Source organism: Monodelphis domestica, chromosome 1 (genome assembly GCF_027887165.1).
Source record: "Monodelphis domestica isolate mMonDom1 chromosome 1, mMonDom1.pri, whole genome shotgun sequence".
In the NCBI taxonomy this organism is placed as follows: Eukaryota; Metazoa; Chordata; class Mammalia; order Didelphimorphia; family Didelphidae; genus Monodelphis; species Monodelphis domestica.
In genome coordinates this window covers 280,965,892-280,986,539 of record NC_077227.1, presented here as the reverse complement: position 1 = coordinate 280,986,539, position 20,648 = coordinate 280,965,892, and the positions used below count along the sequence as shown (strand labels likewise).

At 38.2% G+C, this 20,648-nt stretch overlaps 1 long non-coding RNA gene across 2 annotated transcripts; it reads right to left on the bottom strand.

Moving 5' to 3' along the window:
* Positions 1-3,268: 3,268 nt before the first annotated feature.
* LOC103105199 (uncharacterized) lies at positions 3,269-19,192 on the bottom strand. 2 transcript variants are annotated; one of them, XR_457448.3, is made up of 4 exons: positions 17,719-19,192; positions 16,233-16,423; positions 14,625-14,764; positions 3,269-12,414 (listed from the first exon to the last, which is right to left on the bottom strand). It is a non-coding gene; the product is annotated as an uncharacterized LOC103105199 (long non-coding RNA). The 2 variants fall into 2 exon arrangements; XR_008915005.1 differs by having other exon boundaries at positions 3,269-14,764; positions 17,719-19,188.
* Between the last annotated feature and the right edge of the window lie 1,456 nt (positions 19,193-20,648).

Here is a 20,648-nt window from a genome sequence, read left to right as displayed (position 1 = left end):
CTTTCTTTTCTCAGGATATGTAGAAAAAATAACAATTCATTATTCATTTGGAGGAACAGAATGTTCAAATTCTCAAGGACAGTAAAGAAAAAAATGAGAAGGAAAGTATTTGTTACTGTCTTTTAAAGAGATCAACAACCCAGAAAAGTCGATCAGTGTAATAGATTAGTTACACAACAAATATCAACTGCTAGTATGAATTCTCACTATTTGACAAAAACTACTGGAAAATTGGAAAGCAATCTGGCAGAGGTTAGGTCTAAATTAACATTTTATACCATATACCTAGGCAAATTTCAAAAGGAAAATTATCTTAGATAGAAAAGGTTACATCATAGACAAACAAGAAAGAAAATAACTTTTTCAACTATGGATAGAGGAAGAGTTTATAACAAAACACGGGGTAGAAAGGAACAGAGAAGATGAAATGGCCAATTTTGATTACATAAAAATGAGAAGTTTTTGCACAAATAAAATCAATGCAGTTAGAATTATAAGGTAAAAGAATGAATGGCAAAATCGTTGGACCAATTTTCTTTGATAAAGGTCTGTTATCCAGACATATAAGAAACATCCAAATTTGTGAGAATGATAGCCATTGCTTAATAAATGGCTGTAGTAAATGAACTAGCAATTCTCAAAGTAAGAAATATAGGAGATCATAGGAATCTATGATAGGAGGACCATAAAAAATGGTCCAAATTACTAGTAATTCGAGAAATGAAAATTAAAACAATTCAGAGATTTTACTTTACACTTATCAGGTTAGCAAAGATGACAAAAAGGGAAAATGAAAGTTCCTGGAGAGGCTATAAGGAAACAGGGAAACAGAATTATGAATTAGGCCAAACATTCAGGAAAGCAAATTATAATTATGCCTCCAAAGGCATTAATCTAGCAATAGAAGTACTAGACCTATATCACAAAGAGATCGAGAAAAAGGAGTAAGATCCACAGATACAAAAACATTTATGACAGTACTTTTAGTTATAGTAAAGAACTTGGAACAGAGTGGTATACATCAACACAAATTATTATATATGAATGTAATGTAATATGTTCTGTATTCTAATTTTTAAGAAGTTTTTATGGATTTTTATTGATTATTTTTATTGAAGTTTTATGGATTTATTTGTCTGTTTCTTACATCAACAGAAGAATCCCAAGTATTCCTCTGAGGGAGTCATCCCATGTGACAAATAGTATTTTTTTAGAGAAGAAAAAAAATCAGCACAACTAATCAATACAAGGTAAAAGTCCAAAAATGTGTGCAGTGTATAATGTCTGTGGTTTTTCCATCTTTATGTTTTCTCATGCCATTTTATTCAAGTTCTGCTTGATCTTTGTAAAATTTGTTGCATTTACTTTTGATTTTTTGATGTTTTTCTTTCCATTTACATGTTATGGTTACTATGTATACTGTTTTCTTGGTTCTGCTTACTTCATTCTTCATCAGTTCATATAGAACTTTCCATGTTTCTCTGTGTTCTTTACATACATCACTATGTATATAATTTTACATTTACATTTACAAAAACTTTATATATAAATTAAAATCAATATATAATAATTTCAAATATATTTTATGATTTATTAATAAAATTTCCAACCCAGGAAGGAAAAATATCGAGACCAGGAACCCCAATCATTTTATCCCACCTACATCAGCAAATGACAACAGGAAGTTAGTGGACTCCTGGGAAATGTAGTTCAAAGGCTCACAATTTCCAATTACACAATATGTACATTATAGCACAGTGATATTTCATGACATCCATATACCACACTTTGTCTAGCTATTCCCTAATTGACTGGCAACTAATTTGTTTCAAAGTCTTAGCTTTCACAAAAAGTGCTGCTGGTCCCCATTTTTGTCGTTTTTGCCAATTTGCAGAGTATGAAGTGAAAACTCAGGTTTGTTTTGATTTCCATATCTCTTATTATTAGTGACCTAAATTACTAATTCTTTTGTTGTGTTTGTAAAAACTTTGCATTTCTCCTATTTTTGAGAACCATTCCTAACCTTTGATTGTCTACTGGGGAATGGCTACCACACACATCTCCCATATAACACATACACACACACACACCCCTAACCAAAATTTTTCAAAAAAATATTTCCAATTCAACTACTTCCCTTCTTATTCTAGGTGCATTAATATTATCTGTGCAGAAGCTTTTCAGTTTTAAGAAATCAAAATTATCAATTTAATCTTAGATAATTGCCACTATCTCTTCTCTTCTATCCAAAGCTGTGAGAGGTGTATGATCTGTTTTCCTTCTTTTTTTTTAAGTATGGTATTTAATATTAAAAATTTAAAAATTTAATATTAAATAAATATTAAAGTTTGGTATTTAATATTAAAATTATGGTGTTTAATATTAAAAATAAAGATCCATTTAGAAGTATTGTGGAATATGATATAAGGTATTGATCTAAGTCCAATTTCTGCTAAACTGCTTTTTAGTTTTCCCAGGAGATTTTTTTTTTAATCAAATAAAGGGTTTTTCCCCCTAAGTAATTTGTTTTCTACTTTATCAAACACTGGGTTATTGAGTTCTATTGTTTCTGCATCACCTTTATCTAGTCTGTTCCAGTGATTTCTCTCTCTATTCTTTAATCAATTCTAGATGGTATTGATGATTGCTGCTTTCACAATATAGTTAGAGATCATGAATTGCTATTCTCTATTTGTCACTACTTCTTTTCATCATTTCCTTTGGTATTCTAGAGTTTTTGTTTTTTCCAAATGAATTATTGTTTTACCAAGTTCTGGAATTCTCTTGGTAATTTGATTGGTATAGCATTTAATTTGTTTAGGATTTCCATTTTTATTATATTGGTATGGCCTAGCCCTGAGCACTGAATATTCCTCCAGTTACTTAATTTGTTCTTTATTTCTTTAAAAACACTTTATTATTTAATCAATACTCTTATTTTGGTGTGCTTTGGGAGGTTGATCCTCAGATATTTTATTGATTTTGTGGTTATTTGGAATGAGATTTCCTTTTCTATTACTGCTTCTTGTGTTTTGTTATTATTATTATGTAGAAATGCTATTAATTTTAAGGATTTATGTTGTAGCCTACAACTCTGCTTAAGTTGTTAATTGTCTCAATTAGTAACTTTGCAGATTCCTTAAGGTTTTCCAAGTAAGCCATCATAAGAAAACTTTATTACCTATCTTTATTCCTTTCATTTCTTTCTCTTATGTTATCGCTATTACTAGCATTTTCAGAACTATATCAAATAATAGGAAAAGTGGGCACCCTTACTTCACTCCTGTTTTGACTTCAGATAGATGCTTTTTATGAAAAAAAAAAAAAGGTCTTTCTGCCTATTCTTTGTAGGATTTTTAGTATCAAAGATTGTTATACTTTGTCAAAGGTTTTTTCTGCATCTATTGATATGATCAGTAGTGCAATGATATTGAACAACAGGAAAGGATAGAAGAGATGAGACTTGCATAAACTAATGAAGAATGAAACAAGCTAAACATGCAGAACAATTTAAACAGGAATGGCAGTGAAAAGAAAAAATAACTTTGGAAGACTTAAGAACTCTTATCAATGCAATGATTCACTCTGATTCCAGAAGAGCAATGAAGAAGTATGCCACCCAGCCCCTGACAGAGGGGTCGTGTACCCAGGAAGAGAATTAAATATACATTTTTGCATGTGGAAAGTATGTGGACTTGTTCTGCTTGACTATGCTTATTACAAGCATTATGGATTTTATTTGGGAAGGGGAGGGTAGCTAATGAGATTTTATAATAAATAGCATCAGTGAAGTTTGTTTTAAAAATGCATGGAAGGGAATTGAAAGAAGTTCAGAGTCAAACACAAACCAGTCAGACAGGTTTGAAAGTAGCATTTTGAATTTATTATAAACTTTCAAGGGGTAAAAGGCAAGCTGGATATAGAAGGGCATGCCAGTTTAGCTGAAGGCAGCATGTACCAAGCAAGTCAAACCACCTTGACCACCATATCATTTTGTACCTTGATGGGGAACAGTCCAGGACCCTGGCTCAGGAGCCCACGGAATGGTGAAGAAAAGGACTTTGCATCAAGTTAATTCAGAAATGTCAACTTTGGATGTGGATCCTACATATTCCTCTGTGTGCAGTTTTACCTCCAGCTCCCCATTATCCTATGAAAAACTATTCTCTCTGTCTACCCTTCAAGTTGTTTTGCACAGGAGAGCCCCCTCTCTCCATCTCCTTGGTTCTGTGACTTCAGTTGTTTTGACTATTTTGAGGCTCTCTGCTGCTCTAAGCTTCTCTTCTAGCTGCTACTAAGCCACCATCTTGGCTCTGCTCTTCCCTGTCACCATTTGGGAAAGTGAATACTGATTATTGTCCAAGTCAATTATATAGTGTTCTTTCAAACCAAATGAACTATATTCAAAAATCGTTGAAAAGGAATTGATGATGACTACTATTCACCATGATGAAAAAAGAAGAGCCATGACTTGACCTGCTTCCAACTGTTGTGGACAAAATAAGACAAACATTAAAACACAACAAAGCCTTTATCTGTGTCCTCTTCCTTTACTAGATGCTATTTTCTTGTTAACATTTTCTCATCTTTCTCAGTGATGAAAGGAGAGAGATAATCAATGGGGAGCTGATAATCAGCAATCCCCAGAACATCCTGGGCTACTGTTTCCACAGGTTAGGCTTCTGCAGCCACAGCCCAGTGTGAAGAATTGTCCCACTGATTTTTAGCTCTTGTATATAGTAAGAGAGATAGTGTGGTAGAGTGGATGGAGAGCCAGGCTCAAAGCCAGGAACACCTGGGCTAGTCCATCTTCTCATACAGTGTCCCTGGACAGATCACTTCACCTTTCACTGACCTCAGGCAAATTCTAAGACCATAAGTTGCAGAAAAGGCCATAAGTTGTCGATTTGCATTGGTAACAGGAGTTTCTGCATCCATTCAGGAGTTCTCAATGCCCATGAAATTAGGGGTCCTGTCCTTATCCACTACTTACCACACATTGCTACAGTTAATCAATTCATTGAACTAATGAAAATATTACCTGCCAGGCCCTGTGCTATTGTTTCAATAATAACTGATTAATCATCAAAGAGAGGACTGTATCATTTGTTATGAAAGATAAAAAAGTAGAGAAATGTAGGCTTTTCCAACAAGGAGCACATAATCAGATCTCCAACATTCGCAAGGCATCTGACACTCACTGCTCCACTTTAGTGCTTATTTTTAATAAGTAAACTATTTACTTTTCTTGGCTTAGGCACTCTTACAGTATAAACAACTTTTTTTTTTGTATTTTCAAATAGTCCTCATTAATCTGTCTCCTTTCCTCTTGCAATTTGGTTCCCAATGAAACTTTTCTTAATGCTAACCAATGACTTCTTAATTCTTCAATCTGACAGCCTTTCCTTCAGTTCTAATCTTCCTTGACCTTTTTTCTGTATTTGACATTGTTGTCTACCCTCTTTTCCTGAATGAGCTCTCCTCCTTTTCTTGTCTTCTGGTTCTCTAGGCAGTTAGGGTGTATGGGGTGTGAGGGCTTGCAGAACCCTTCTCAGGGCTGTTCATCCACTGTTGGTGTCCATCTGTCACCCAGCTCTCACCTGTGGCTCCAAGAAGCTCTAGCATGCTTCTCATGCTAGTATGCACCTCAATAAAACTATCTGAGTAGACAGGCTAAACCAGGTTGAGGGTGACCAACAGCCCTCAAACCCATTAATGAATTAGGGAAATGTCTACTCCAAGCATGTGAAGACTTCACCCCTGAGGAAAGGGCAGATGAGAACAATTGTTCCAATGGCCATGAGGGTGCCTGCAGCAGGCCTCAGGGAGTACCTAGAGCTTGGTCAGTCATTGAAGACATCAAGGTCATCCACAGCATTCTGGGCCATTGCCAGTTGTCCTGACTTTGTCTTCTTGGATTTTGATGATTCTGGAAGAGTGAGGCTGATGATTGTATGCAACTCTGCCTCATTTAAGTCCAGTACTTGTGCAAGTCAAGATATCACCCCATAATATCATTTGTCCTCTTTGAAAAATGAAAGATAACAAATGGATAGAGTGCCTGCAGACATGAACACTTGAATTCAAATCCTAAACTGGGCCCCTTACTAGCTTTAGGACCCAGGGTAAATCAGTTTCTTCCTCTATAAAATGAGTATAATAACACAACTCACCTTACAAGGATGTTGTAAGGTTCAAATGAGATAAGCATATATAAAGTACTTTGCAAATTTTAAAGTACTAGATCAATGCTAGCTATTATTATTCTCCCTCTCTTTTCTAATTGCTCCTTTTCTGGCTGTTTCCTTAGTCCAATATCCTACTGCCATCCCTTCAATGTAGCTGTACCCTTGTACCCAAACTCTCTCCTTGGCTCTTTTATCTCTATATTCTACATGCTTCCATGCACAGGTTCAATTATTACCAGCATTCAGATTTTTCAGCTCTATATGTCATGAAGATATCACTTGAAGTTACATAGCATGTAACCATGCTAGAACATGTAGAATTCTCTTTCCAAAACAACCTAAGAAATTGTTTAATTGATATAAGTGGTGGAAGCCCAATCTAATTAATAGTCTTTGATATACATACAAAGCATGTACTTATGTCTTTATTCTATAGGGAAAACTTGAAGACCCAAGAGTCCTAGTCATCATCCTTCTTGGATTTAGTAAGTTATAATAATTGTTATAATGTGCTGGGAAGCTGATCCTTAAAGTCATCCCAACATAAACTAGTTTGTGAGATATCTTGTTTTACATTCACTTTGGTTCTGTACTGTCCAAACAGCTACCTAACCATGTTTTCTGGTAAAATGGCTAGGTTTGGGCTAATCTTCTTTTGGCGGTCATCTTCTCTAATGAATAGATACCTAGATACTCATCAGCTTCCCTCAGTGGACACAGGATCTCTAAACCTTTTATAAAGTCACTTTCGAGACTGAATATGTCCACCTCAGAATAGATACCTAATTACAGAAGGTCAAAGAAGAACAAAGAAAGGCAGAAAACATGGCCAAGGGCTCAGACACAAGCTTATTGGATCCTGTTGCCCCAGTTGCTACATTGGTGAAATCACCATCAAGTTGCTGGTGATGAATGACATTGTCATTGTTATATGATGCCCCATGGAAGACTGAAGGAAGAGAGAACCAAGAAGAAGATTCTTCTTCTTTTATTGACACACAGAATTCTGACCCTCTGCCTCTGCTCCAAAGTGGGAATGGACCAAAGGTTCCCTCAAGGTTTGTCAACTGATACTAAAACAAAAGAATCAAGTTATTTTAGCACCAGGTCATAACACAGCCAGAGGAAGATCTGCCCTATGGTCAAGGGGAACTAGGAAAGTACACTCTATGCCATAGAGTCTATGGGATGGTCTTTATAACACATTTTTAAAAATTGAGTTTTTCAACATATGATAGATCACGTGGTTCAATGGGGATATGATTGGGTTTTTGGCATTAAAAGATCATTCTATTGCAAATATGAATAATATGGAAATAGGTTTTGAACAATGATACACACATCATGCAGTAGAATTTCTTCTCACGCTCCAGGAGCAGGGAAGGAAGAGGGGACAGGAAAAATCATGAATCATGTAACCATGGGAAAATATTCTAAATAAATAAATTTAAATACAAGAAAAATATCATTTTTAGTCATTCTTTTGTTTTATTTTATTTATTTGGTGCTTAATAATCTATTGAGAAGGAACTCTTCCTAAAATGGCTCCACATTTACCAGTTAGAAATGATTTTCTTTTAGGGTCTTGGGTCAGAGGAGCCAACTTCTACCAGTTAGAACATTTTAATCAGCTTTGTGATGGATGACACTGGACCAACAAGGTCATGATGGTAGCAGACCTAGTGGCTGGCATGACACACAATCTTTAGAGTGTCACCTTCTGGTCAAGATACTACCTGAGAGATGCCTTTTTAGAAAAGCAATATTGTAACAGGAGTGTGTAGACTGGTAGACAGAACTCTGACTGAATGGTTGATTTATTAATTAGTTGACAGACTCTGACTGGAGCTTTACACTCAAAGAAATAATTCCATCCTTTATTAATTGCTACATGAACCTTATTCTTTTGATTTCAGAGTGAAATACAAGAAACCCTCCTAGCCACATTCTATAGCACTGAAACTTAAATTTGTCCCACAATGGTGATGTGGTTAATGACCATCCAAATGCCACTAATATCTTACAACCTTCATTCTCTATTGGACCAAGCTTGTCAAAGCATTCAGAGAACCATCTACCTCCTTCTGACAAAAGAAAGGGCCTTCGCACCATGCTCCCAGGATTTTATTTTCTGAGTCAGTTACACTTTGGAGCCCTCAATTCCTTTGCACCTACTCTTTTGATTTTGTGGACAATAAACCATTCAGAAATGTTCCCTCTTGTTATTACAAATCCGGTTAGTCATCCTCTATCTCTCCACAGGGGAGCTGTGAGTCTTAATTAATTAATGTGGCTAAAGTGCTTTGAGGTGCCTGGTTGAAAGGTACTATATAAGTGCAAATTATTATTTTTTATGGTCATTGACATCCCATCAAAAAAAAAAAAAAGCTTTTTGCACCACGTTTGAGACCTAGACAAAGGTTTCTTCACCTTCATCTTTCTAGCTACGACTAAAATCATTGGATAAATGTAGAGCAGCAAATCTGTTGCCATCTCAACAGCAATCAACTAATTAATTCCCATTATCCAGGTTTCTGTTTTCTTCATTCAAGCAACTCAGGCCTATTTCATTTTACAAACCACTTCCCCCAGTCAGCTCTAGACAAAGGTCACACACACACACACACACACACACACACACACACACACACACACACAAACTTATTATGGTCCCTCTTGGTTTAAAAACAGGGGTTCTTAATCTGGGGTCTGCAAACTCATTTTTTTTAAATATATATATATGTAGGTAGCTATATTCCAATGTAATTGGTTTTCTCTGTAATATACATTTTATTTTATGCATTTAAAAATATTATTTTGAAAAGGGGCCAGACTATCAAAGGGGTCCATAACCCCCAAATGGTAAAAAGTCTCTAATCGAAGAGAAAAAAAAACCACCAAGGAACTTAAAAAAAATTATATATATATATATATATACACACACTGTCAAGAACTATATTGGAATGTTAAAAACAAATAATGTTTTTTTTAATTTAGAAAAATAAGAACCATATTTACTTTTCAGATTAAAGCTAGATAAAATTATCTTTTACGTGCCCAATGATCATCCAAACCAGTAGCATGCCAAATATTTGGGCTTGGACATTAACTCATTATGACCTTGAGTAGGAAATCATTTCTCTTCTCCAGGCCTCAGTTTCTTCACTTGTCAAGTGAGGGGGTCAAGTTCAGTGATCTCAAGGAATTCCTTTTAGTTTCAATATTCTATGATCTTTGTCACCATTTATACCCACACTAAGGGGGTGGTTTCCAGGATGGTACTGAAGAGTGTGTTAGGGGAACGATTAGAAGTGAAACTGGTTTTTCTGTTGGAATGCCTGATATAAAATGACTGTAGGCCCTATGGCAGCAGGTAAAAGTGACTCAAAAGAAGAGGAATCCAAGAACAGGGCCTTTACTTACAGAAGTTCGCCTGAGAAAATCAGTTGCCTTCCGTAGGCAGGAAGCTCCACAAAGGCAGGGGCCCATAATGAAGATGCTTTGTACTCTACCCAGCACACCACAGTCCATCAATATACTATCACTAACGATGGTGGCCATTGAAATCAGCCCTGTGGGGGAGACTCTGCCTCTCACTGGGAAGCTGCTGACCATAATAAGCTTGCTCCTCAGACTCTTTGTTAAAGTCGATTTAGGAAAACCTCAGAGGGTCATGTCTTCATCTGCTTTCATTTATTTTGCCTATTGAAGGGCTCTCTCAGTACATTAGTAAGTCTCCATATAAAATGATTTGGAGATCAACAAAAGAATCTGGGCCCCTGGGTAAGCATTCAGAATTGGAAAAACATCTGGACATGGAAGGTCAGGTTCTCATGTGGCCTAAACTGTAGGGAAGTCGAAGGAGAAAGATCTGTGCATTTATTCCAAATGCCTTGTTATTGCAAAGACAGTTGTTGAAGAAAAGATAAAAGACTTAAGAGCTCTGATCAATGTAATGACCGATTCCAATGGTGAAGCATGCTATCTACCTCCTCAAAGTGAGGGGATGGATTTGAGGTGCAGAAGGAGACAGACATTTCTGGACTTGACCAACGTAGGGATTTGTTTTGCTTGACTAGGCATATTTAAGGGTTTTGTTTTCCTTTTATCCAAGGGAGAGATAAAAGGGAAAGAAAATAAATGCTTGCTAACTGAAAAGAATAAAAGGAAGTTTTAAAAAATGACCAAGAATTAGAAGGTGGGTGTGGAGATTGAGAAAAAGAGGGAAAAAAGAACTTTATTAGTTTTTGGAATACAAAAGAAAATTGAAACTTCACATGACCAATATCATGTAATTTCTATTGGTATTGTGAAAATTTAAGACTTGTGTAAGCAGTATTCTCTAATTATTATCAAGTATTTCTGTCATCCTCTTCTGGTGGCAAAACTTTTCCACTACCAAGAGGGCATGCTGGATTAGCACCTGGGCATGCAGCCAGATTCTCAACTCTTAATATTTAACTTATTGCTTGACTTAGAACTAGCCTCTTTTGAATACTATTAGTCAAGAGGAGTAATCCAACTCCAAGCAAGAAATAGCTGAACTGGAGAGCCCTCCCTCTTCCTGTGATGGCAATGACTCATCATGGCTTCTAGGAGACAGGACACCTAACTCCAATAATCAGAAGCATGATAGTGAATTCTAAAATAGTGGAATTCCAAGTGAACTCCAAGAGCAGATTCCAAATTTCAACAATATTAGCAGCTTAAAGTTGGCATGGGAGATGGAAAACCTGACATGCAAGGACAGTAGGATAATCTCAGATCATTCTGGTGAAATGGAGCTCCTAAGGAAGGATAGATTCTATAAGAGCTTCCATGGTACTGCCCTGGGGTGGATTTGACTGACACAGAAACACCATATCCTAAATAGGAACAAATAAAGAAAATCTTTTGCCCTGTGGTTGTGGAGGGAAAAGACTAATGTAATCAGTTTGCCAGTTGAAGGCAAGTCAAGGACCATAGTGGACATGCTATATAGATCTTTTGATGTCAGGGGGAGAGGGTAGTGGAGGGGAGGGAAGTGACAGAGAATCTTATTGGCATAAAGAGCACCACCTAATAGAAGCATCTGCTTTGTCCTTCATTAAAAGGTTCATATAGTCCTATGCCCGCAATAATATAGCTTTTGTTGTCCAAATGGCAATGGCCCATTCTCCAATCTCTGCCATTCTCATAATCTGATTTCAATCTGATTTCAATCTGATGCAGAAGAGGTCATATGATGTCGTTGATGAGCACTGACATTCTGCATTAACAGTTGTATGCAGTGGGAGAGATGGGTCAAAATTTTCTCATTAATTCATCTACCAAAAGGGAGTCATTTATTTTCTGGTCTTTTTCTCTCAGGGCCCCAGGCCACTCAGCCAGACTTTTGGCCATTATCTAGGATCCAGTATAAAGATCTTATCTATCCCATCCCTCTTGTTTCTCTTAGAGAGATGCATGCTAGCTATGCATCTTACATCTTGACCCAGTGGGAAGACTTGGCAGGACCCTCCTCCATCATTACCAGAGTATTAGAGATGGAAACTTGGTGAATTAATAGTGGGGGAAATTTAGAGAGGTTGCAACCAGGAAGTAAGCAAAAGAAAGAGGTTGAATCTTGAGCCCCTCCCCTATACTACTCCCTGTTTCTTCTTTACCAACTGTCTTGGTGGAGATTTTTCTCACAGATGGTAAGTTGAAAATTTTCTCACTAATAACCAATCCTACAAACTAGTACTTTAACTAAAGGATCTGTTATTCTCTGTGGAGAAGGGGATAAGATGAGGCTGGGGAAAGAGGGAAATTACGGTCACCCTAAATTCTAAATTTATCTTGTTGATTGAAGGCTTTTGAAATAAAAGTCTCTTCAGAAAACAAAAAAAAAAATCTGCTAACAAGTCTCTTCTGGGCAAAACCAAATATCTCTTCAGTTCACAGTCTAAGTAGAAAGCAATGGCCAGAGAGGAGATGAAGAGGATCTATCTTCCACCTTCAGACAGAAACAGCCAAGAGAATTCCCAGGCAGCTGGAGCTCCTAACTGCCTTTCCCTCAAGCTTCCATTGGAATGGTCTCTCCCCTCCTCCAATGATTCCTGTGTTCCAAATGTTTTGAGCTCTTATTGCTTTGCAGATTCCACTTTTGTCTTTGCCCATATGTCTTCATTCACACCAGATTCATAAAAGTCAAAGTATCTTGGTAGCAAACTGGATAGAGTGCTGGACTTTGAATCAGGAAGACCTGAATTGAAGATATTTACTTAGGATATTTACTAATGCTATAACCCTGGACAAATCATTGAACCTCTCTCTCAGATTCTTCATGTGTAAAATGGTTGTTGTGAGCATAAAACCTTAAAGTGCTACATAAGTGCTATCCTTGTCATGATTATTAATGTCCCCTGAAGTCCACATGTGCAGGTATCTCTTTTAGCAGAAAAAGTCACGGTATTGGGATTAGGACTGGAGACCACAGCCTCTCAGAATTGCACTGTTATGGTCAAAGGCACTAATACTCAAGGAACCCACCTTGAATGGAACATTTCCATTTAAGAATAGAAACTTCCTCTGCCCTATCCATATTGTTAGAGGACCCATTTTGCATTACTTAGCTCATAATAAGAAGCTCTGGCAAAAGGGTGATAGGGTAAAAGTATGACCCATCGTCTTCTGTTCAGGGGCAACACGGATCAGTAATAACAAAGAAATTGCTTTTTCAGAAATGATATTTGAATGACCACTGTGGAGAATTTGCTGCTCCAGAAGCTTAATAGTTACTTCATCTGGTTAACCTTCAGTGCCTGCCAAGTATTCCGTTCCACTTATAGACAGAAATCGCTGAAAACATGAATACCATAGGGTGGGTACACAGAAAAGACTGAAGGACAGCATTCTTTAGGTTTTTCAAGAAGTATTCCAGGCCTTACTCCTCAGTTCTTACCTCAAAAAAGGTAGACTTAGAAGCTATTTGGTAAAAAAGGAGCCATCAGAATACCCATGTAGGGTATTCAATGAACCCTCTGAGCTTCCTTTAGAGACAGCAAGCATAAAGTGGTATAAACTATATCAGGTTATTTACTACTTTGGGGAAGTGGTGGGAAGGAAAGGAGGAAGAGAATGTGAACTGCAAAATGTCTGAAAATAATTGTCAAAAAACGTTTCTACACTTAATTAAAAAATTTTTAAATTTAATTAAAAACAATTAAAAACAAAAAAGCAAGATGAGAAAGAGAAAAAGAAAGAAAAAAGAGAGGGAGGGAAGGAGGGAGGAAGGAAGGAAGGAAGGAAGGAAGGAAGGAAGGAAGGAAGGAAGGAAGGAAGGAAGGAAGGAAGGAAGGAAGGAAGGATTTTGCTATTTTACTATTAAGAACTATTAAGAAAGAATTTTCCATGGAAAATGATTCTATCAAGAATACCCAAGAGTCTTGGGGAAAGCAATGTAAGATTTGTGTCTTGGATTTAAATCCCAAAGCTTAATATGAAGTAAGAAATAATTTAGGAAAGATCAATTTAAATGATACTTTAAAATATTGATGAGAAAAAGGGCATCTCATACCTTTAACATCCTACTTAATTAGAAGTATTGACTCTACAATAGCATTTTTGAACCTTTCAATCTAATTAAAATAAAGGAAATGGAAGATGTTAAATTATGTGAATCTTAAAGTAGTATTAAGCAAGTCATTTCCTTTTACCAGTCTTAGTAAATATTGTGTGATACGACTTTTCAAGGGGAACATCTACAAAATTCAGGTGGAAAAAGTTAATTAGAAATATAGGTAAACAATGAAGTAGGGACCTCAATCCCCTTGCCCCATCTATTTCACCTTTATCTCCATGTCTGCTGCCACTTCTTTCATTCCTAGAATGATCTTCAAATATCCTTGGCTAGGAATTTCTTTGCCTGGGTTCCTTGATAATAGGGATTCTTTACTCCCCCCCCCCTCCTTTTTTTTCATCTTCAGCCCTAGCACAGAACCTCACATATATTCAGATGTTCATTTCAGTTATAAGTGGCTCTTTGGGATCCCATTTGGGGTTTTCTTGACAAAGATACTGAAATGGTTTGCCATTTCCTTCTCCAGCTCATTTTATACATTTTATAAATGAGGAAACTGAGACAAACAGGCTTAAGTGACTTGTGTGGGGTCACACAGCTAATAAGTGTTTTAAGCTGGATTTGAATTCAGTCTTCCACTCTATTCCACACTATCCACTGAGTTACTCAGTTGCCCTAGAGCATAGTAGGTACTTGTTTATTGACTGATTTCCTGATAGTAGGGCAGCCCTTTGGAAATAGGGATAGGCTGGCCCCACCCTATCCCTTGCTCATACACTTCTCTGAACTCTGAGTGGGGAGTCTACTCTTCTTGCTCTATTGAATTCCAGGACTCTCTGCCCAGGCTACACACTAGAATTGTAATCTGTGTTGGTTGTGTGGGTGGCACTTACAAAGCAGACTTTATTCTTGTAGGAACTCGATGATGAATCCTTTGATCCATATCCTGTAGTTCATTAAGTCCATTAGGTGAAAAAGCTTAGATCTCCAACTGTCTCAAGTTGAATTCAGATAAACTCAGATTGTTGTGTCTCTGGGGAAAAGGATTAAAAAGCAAGCATCCTATTTTTCTCATATTGGCCAAGAAACCAAAAGAAAGACATGGAAAAATCAACTCAAGTTTGTCAAAAGGAAGTCTGATACTTGTGGTGGATAATTATAGCTTTTGAATAATAATAGTTTATATTTACCTTAAGGTTTACAAACTGCTTTACATATATTATCATACATGATTCTCATAGTAATCCTGTGGCTCAAGTATGACAAGATATTATTATCTTCAATTTATAGATGAGGAAATTGAATCTACAATGGTTTCTTTGCTATTCCTTTGCACATTACATTCCATCTTCTGACTGAACTTTTTTCCTTCCTTCCTTCCTTCCTTCCTTCCTTCCTTCCTTCCTTCCTTCCTTCCTTCCTTCCTTCCTTCCTTCCTTCCTTCCTTCCTTCCTTTCTTCTTTCTTTCTTTCTTTCTTCCTTTCTTTCTTTCTTTCTTTCTTTCTTTCTTTCTTTCTTTCTTTCTTTCTTTCTTTCTTTCTTTCTTTCTTTCTTTCTTTCTTTCTTTCTTTCTTTCTTTCTTTCTTTCTTTCTTTCTTTCTTTCTTTCTTTCTTTCTCTCCTTTTTTAAACTCTTATTTTCTGTCTTAGAATTGATACTGAATATTGGTTCCGAGGCAGAAAAGCAGTAAGGGCTAGGCAATGGGGGCTGTGACTTATTCAAGGTCACACAGCTAGAAAGTATCTGAGACCAGATTTTGAATTCCCATCCCTAGGCCTGGTTCTCTTTCCACTGAGCCACCTAGTTGCCCCAACTCAGGACATTTTCACTGGCTGTCCTCTAGCCTAGAGTGTTTTCTCTTCTCATGTCTACCTTCCAGCTTTCTTGAATCCCAATTCGAAAAAATCCCATCTTCTACAAGAAGACTTTCCTAGCCAACCTTAATCTCAGGGCCTTCCTGGTGAGATTGCTCCTGATTTATCCTGTACATATCTTGTTTATACTTAATTATTTGCTTGTTGTCTCCCTATAGGTGCCTGAAAGGCGGGGACTGGTTTTTGCCTCTTTTTGTATCCCTCAGCACTTAGTGCTTGCCATTGTAGGAGGCTTTTAATAAATGAATCCTTAGAGAGGATAAGGGATTCCAAATCCAGTGCTCTTCCCATTGCTTCACAATGCCTCGAAGACACATTACATTGAGCATCCTATCTCCGATGTTGCCCCAACTCAAGTTCGAACTGGCAGGCTGGCTCCTCAGGGGAAAATTGACTATTTCTACCTTCAAGACTATCAGGATTACTGTGGGCCTGGGGAAAGGGGTAGGGATCTCGTTGCCCATGATTCCCCATCCAGTTAATATCTCCCCAAGGTTGATTAGCCAATTAATCTCAGTATTTACATCTCCCTCCAAAACCTGGGACATTCTGTCCCATAAACACATACAGAGTCTAGGGGAGAATGAGCTTAAGTTAGGGAGTACATAAGGCAAAGGGATAACTCACAGGTCTTGGTCTTATAGAAATCTATTTCTTCCTTTGTGGAGTCCTCATGAAGTTGCCCTGAGGTATGAAGAGCTCTTCAATAGTTGGAGTTCTTAGGTTAGTCTTGAAGCTTCACTTCTCTCCACCTGATTCTGACTCATCTGTCCTCTCTTAGCTCCCAAGAAGATGAATTGTTACTGATTCAATCTTTCCTGTGGGGGACCAAGGAATAGGAGGTAACACTCACTCTGGGATTACTCCCTGTCTCCCTTGCTGACTTCAACATGGGAGCAAGGGATCTGCCTTTCCCAGCACCTGATATTTGCCTCCCAAGCTTGATTTGCCTTCCAGTGTAGCTGCTGGAATACTTTTGCTGTCATCTCCTTCTCTTCAATACAAAAGTTCAGAGATATGTCTAATTCTTTCAAGCAATCCCAATATGTTTCATCATTTGATTTTATCTAATATCTGGAAGCCCTTTACTACTTAAATGAATTACCTTCTTACCTTAGTTTATGTGGGCCTTTGATTGATTTATTCAACAGAGGTACCTAAGACTTGTTGAGACAGATTACATATTTTATTGATTCTGTAATTCCATTTAAGATGTACTTTCAGCAAATAAAAGTATCAAATGGTTGTCACATAATTGGGTGGAATGAGGGATCAATTGATGGATTAATTGATTCAAGTTTAGGTCTTTTGTGTTTGATTAGAGTGAGGTAGACCCTCCACTCCAAGATACTCAAAAAAAGTAAAACAGATATTTGCTTCAAAAGAGAAAGAAATAGAGACAACTGGATGGTCCTAGGTTCAAATGTGACCTCAGACACTTCCTAGTTGTGTGACCCTGGACAAGTCATTTAACTCTCATTGTCTAGACCTTACCACTTGTCCACCTTAGAACCAATACACAGTATTCTAAGATGGAAGATAAGGGTTTGAAAAAAAAAGGTGAAAAGATAAAAATGAGATACAGGGATTCTCAACTCCATAAAAATCGATTTCCCTTTGTTTTCAGGATTCCTGAGTCCTTGGAGTAAGGAGCTAGAGAAATATCAATATTTATGTACCCTGCAGCACCCTCTCCAACATACACTCTCCATGCACCTTTGACATGTCCTTACTCATGCCCCAGACCCTTCAGCCTAGGGCAAACCCAAACTGGTGGGGGGCAAAATATGAATCAAATCACCAACTTCAGCAGTTTGTTGCTGAAGTATATGTATATATACTTTGAAGTATATGGCAAGTTGTTAGATGCTGGGGATACAAAAATAAATTAGTCATCACTCTCAAATATGTCAGCTGGATCTATTTCACTTCATCCAGAGAATTAAACAAGTCTTGCTCAGAATCAATATCCCTACCACATACCAAACAATTCTTCCTGAATTGGAAATATTTTCCTCTGCCCTTACCAACCAACCTGACCTTTGTTGCCTAAAGCTTTTAATCACTCCTGATATTAACCCTTCTTCTAAATCACCTTAATTATTCCCTCTACCTGTTACAGGTTCCATCATTTTCTCTCTCTTTGCTTTCCAGATCCAACAAATATTTGCTTCCATGAGCCCCACAAGAACTGGAAGAACCAAGCTCCGAATTGTCTCCTGGTCTCCTGCAACATCAGCAGAAGAGACAGGCTGGTTCCAATTATGGAATCTTTATTCTTGGCTGTTACACAACAGGCCAAAGATCCCAGCTGGATTCTCTGATCCTGGGTGGGGTGTTGGCGGTGCTGGCAGGGACCATGCACAGTTTTGGACTTGCTAATGACACGGAGTGCACTAGATCAGAAGAGGGTCTGGAGAGAACACATGTGGAGGCCCTTCCCTCCAGGTTGCTTGGGTGGGCCAGGGCAATCTGTGGAGCCATTCTTCAACCTAACACCTGTTCTTTCCTACCAGCTATGGGCTTCATTTGAACTTCCTGTGGCTGTAGTCTTGGTTAGCTAAATCTCTGCATTTTCTCCCCATGATGGGTGCTGGGGTTTTCACCTCCAGCTCCAGACAGGAAAAAAAAAGGAAGAAAGAAAGAATGAAAAGAAATGGCTCCTTTTTTTCAGTTCTGTTTCACAAAGAGACCAAGGTCTCCTGGTGGTGCCCTGGGGAGGTTGGACCCCCCTCCTAGAAGCTAAACTGCTGGAGCTTTGGGGCAATGTGTTTCCCCTCCTTTTTCTCCAAAGAGTTTCCAAAGTCCCTCCGTGAAAGACAGAAAGGCCAAGCAAACACCAAGTAGTGGCTTAGGGCAACAAAGGACATGCAAACAGGATGGTATTGCTATGTTAATGGCTTCTTGTGAGCAACCTCCAGAACATGCTGGGGGAATTCATGTATTTTTTTTTTAATGGAGAACTGTCCCGCGTTCTATTTTACAGCTACAATTGCATAGAAAGGCTCCTAAAAGGGTTTCAAATGGTCGCCCGTGAAATCCCTAAGTGACCACACCGCCTCTCCCGCGGGTTCATTATCTTTCCCGACTCTGCGGAACAAAGGCTGGGAGTCCTAATCCCTGGGAGCCGGCAATGAGAAAGGCCTGCGGAGATGATGAATCAAATGCTTGCTTCACCTTTTATTCCCGTTCCCTTCTCCAGGAAGCTTTTCAGGTACCGTTTCACGGAGCTCTTTGATTAAGGCCTCCTGGCTGGCAGGCTTGGAGAGAAAAACTCCTCCGCGATGGGATGAAAGCGATTGTGGGTTTATTCCCACACTCGGTTATTTCCCGGTCGGGGCAGATCTGGCTTTCCCCAGGATCCAAGCAGCCTCTGGTCACAAAGACGAAATGGAGAAATCACGGGCAGAAGGGAACTTGGCTTCCCCCCCCCCCAACTGTCTACCTGGGTACTAAATTATTAATTAACCAATATGTATTTTTAAAGACTTATTATGTGGGGGCAGACAAGTGGCTCAGTGGATTGAGAACCAAGCAAAGAGACAGCAGGTCCTGGGTTCAAATATGTCTACAAAAGACACTTCCTAGCTGGGTGACCCTGGGCAAGTCATTTAACTCCCATTGTCTAGTCCTTACTGCCCTTCTGTCTTGGAACCAATACTTATTATTGATTCTAATATGGAAGGTAAGGGTTAAAAAAAAAACAACTTAATATATGACAGGTGCTGTAGTGGACACTGGAGATGGGGCGAAAACTGTGATTTCATTAGTATATGGAATTCTAAGCGAAGAACCTTTTTTTTTAACCCTTACCTTCTGTCTTAGAATTGATACTAAGTGTGGGTTCCAAGGCAATAATGGCTAGGCAATTCATGAACCCATTTGGGGTTTTCTTGGCAAAGATGCTGGCATGCTTTGCCATTTCCTTCTCCAATTCGTTTTGCAGATGAGGAAACTGAGGCAAACAAGGTTAAGTGATTTGTTGTGGTTCACCCAGCTAGTAAGTACCTGATTTTGGATGTTGAACTTAGGTCTTCCTAACTTCAGACCTGGAGTTCTGTCTACTGAGCCAGCTAGCTGCCCCATCTGGCACATAGTAAGTGATTAATAAATGCTTATTTCCTTCTCCTTCCCTTTCCTTATCTCATTTGTTCTTCACAAGAGTGTTTTATTCAGTTCTGAAAGGTAAGTTCTCTTATTATCCTCATCTTAAAATTGAGGAAACTGAGGCAGAGGTTAAGCAACTACAAGTAAGTATCTGAGATTTTAGACCAGTTGACTGTGCCACCTAGCTGCCTTTGGGGAGATGAGTTTGAGAAGATAGAGGATGGGCTAGGTAGCAGACACTTCCTGGCTGTGTGAATCCCTAGAAGTTACTTATCCCCCACTGCCTAGCCTTTGTCTTCTGTCTTAGAGTCAATGCTAAGGCAGAAGGCAAGATTTTTTTTTTTAAAGAAAGAAGATATATGATACACAGAGAGAGAAAGAGGAGACAGAGGCGAGTCCCCTGGATGATGATCCCACAAAGCAGACCTAAGAGAGAATGAACCAGACAGGTACAAGGACCAACAGCATCATGAAAACCCAGAAAAGAGAGAATATACAAGACAGGTGGTCAATAGTGTCAGATATCTGAGAGAGGACAGGAACGATGAGGACTGAGAAAATGCCACTGAATTTGGAAATTCTGAGGTGACTGACAACCTTAGGGAGACCAGTTTGGGTTGAATGATGAGATCCGAAGCTAGACTACAAAGGGTTAAGATGTAAAGGGAGAATAGAGGATGCTGTTAGAGTGAACAGCTTTTTCTAGGAATTTGGTTCTTAAAGGAAGGACAGACATTGTAGTATGAAGGCAGTCATGGGATCAAGTAAAGGGTTTTTTTTGTTGTTGTTGTTCTGTAGGGAAGAAGCTAAAAGATAGGAAGAGACTGAAAATTAAGGAGAGGGGATAATTTCAGGGGCAATCTACTGCTGGGCAAGAGAGGAAGAATGGAGTCAAAGGTTCAAGTTGAGGGGTTGGTCTTGGCAAGGAAAAGGGCT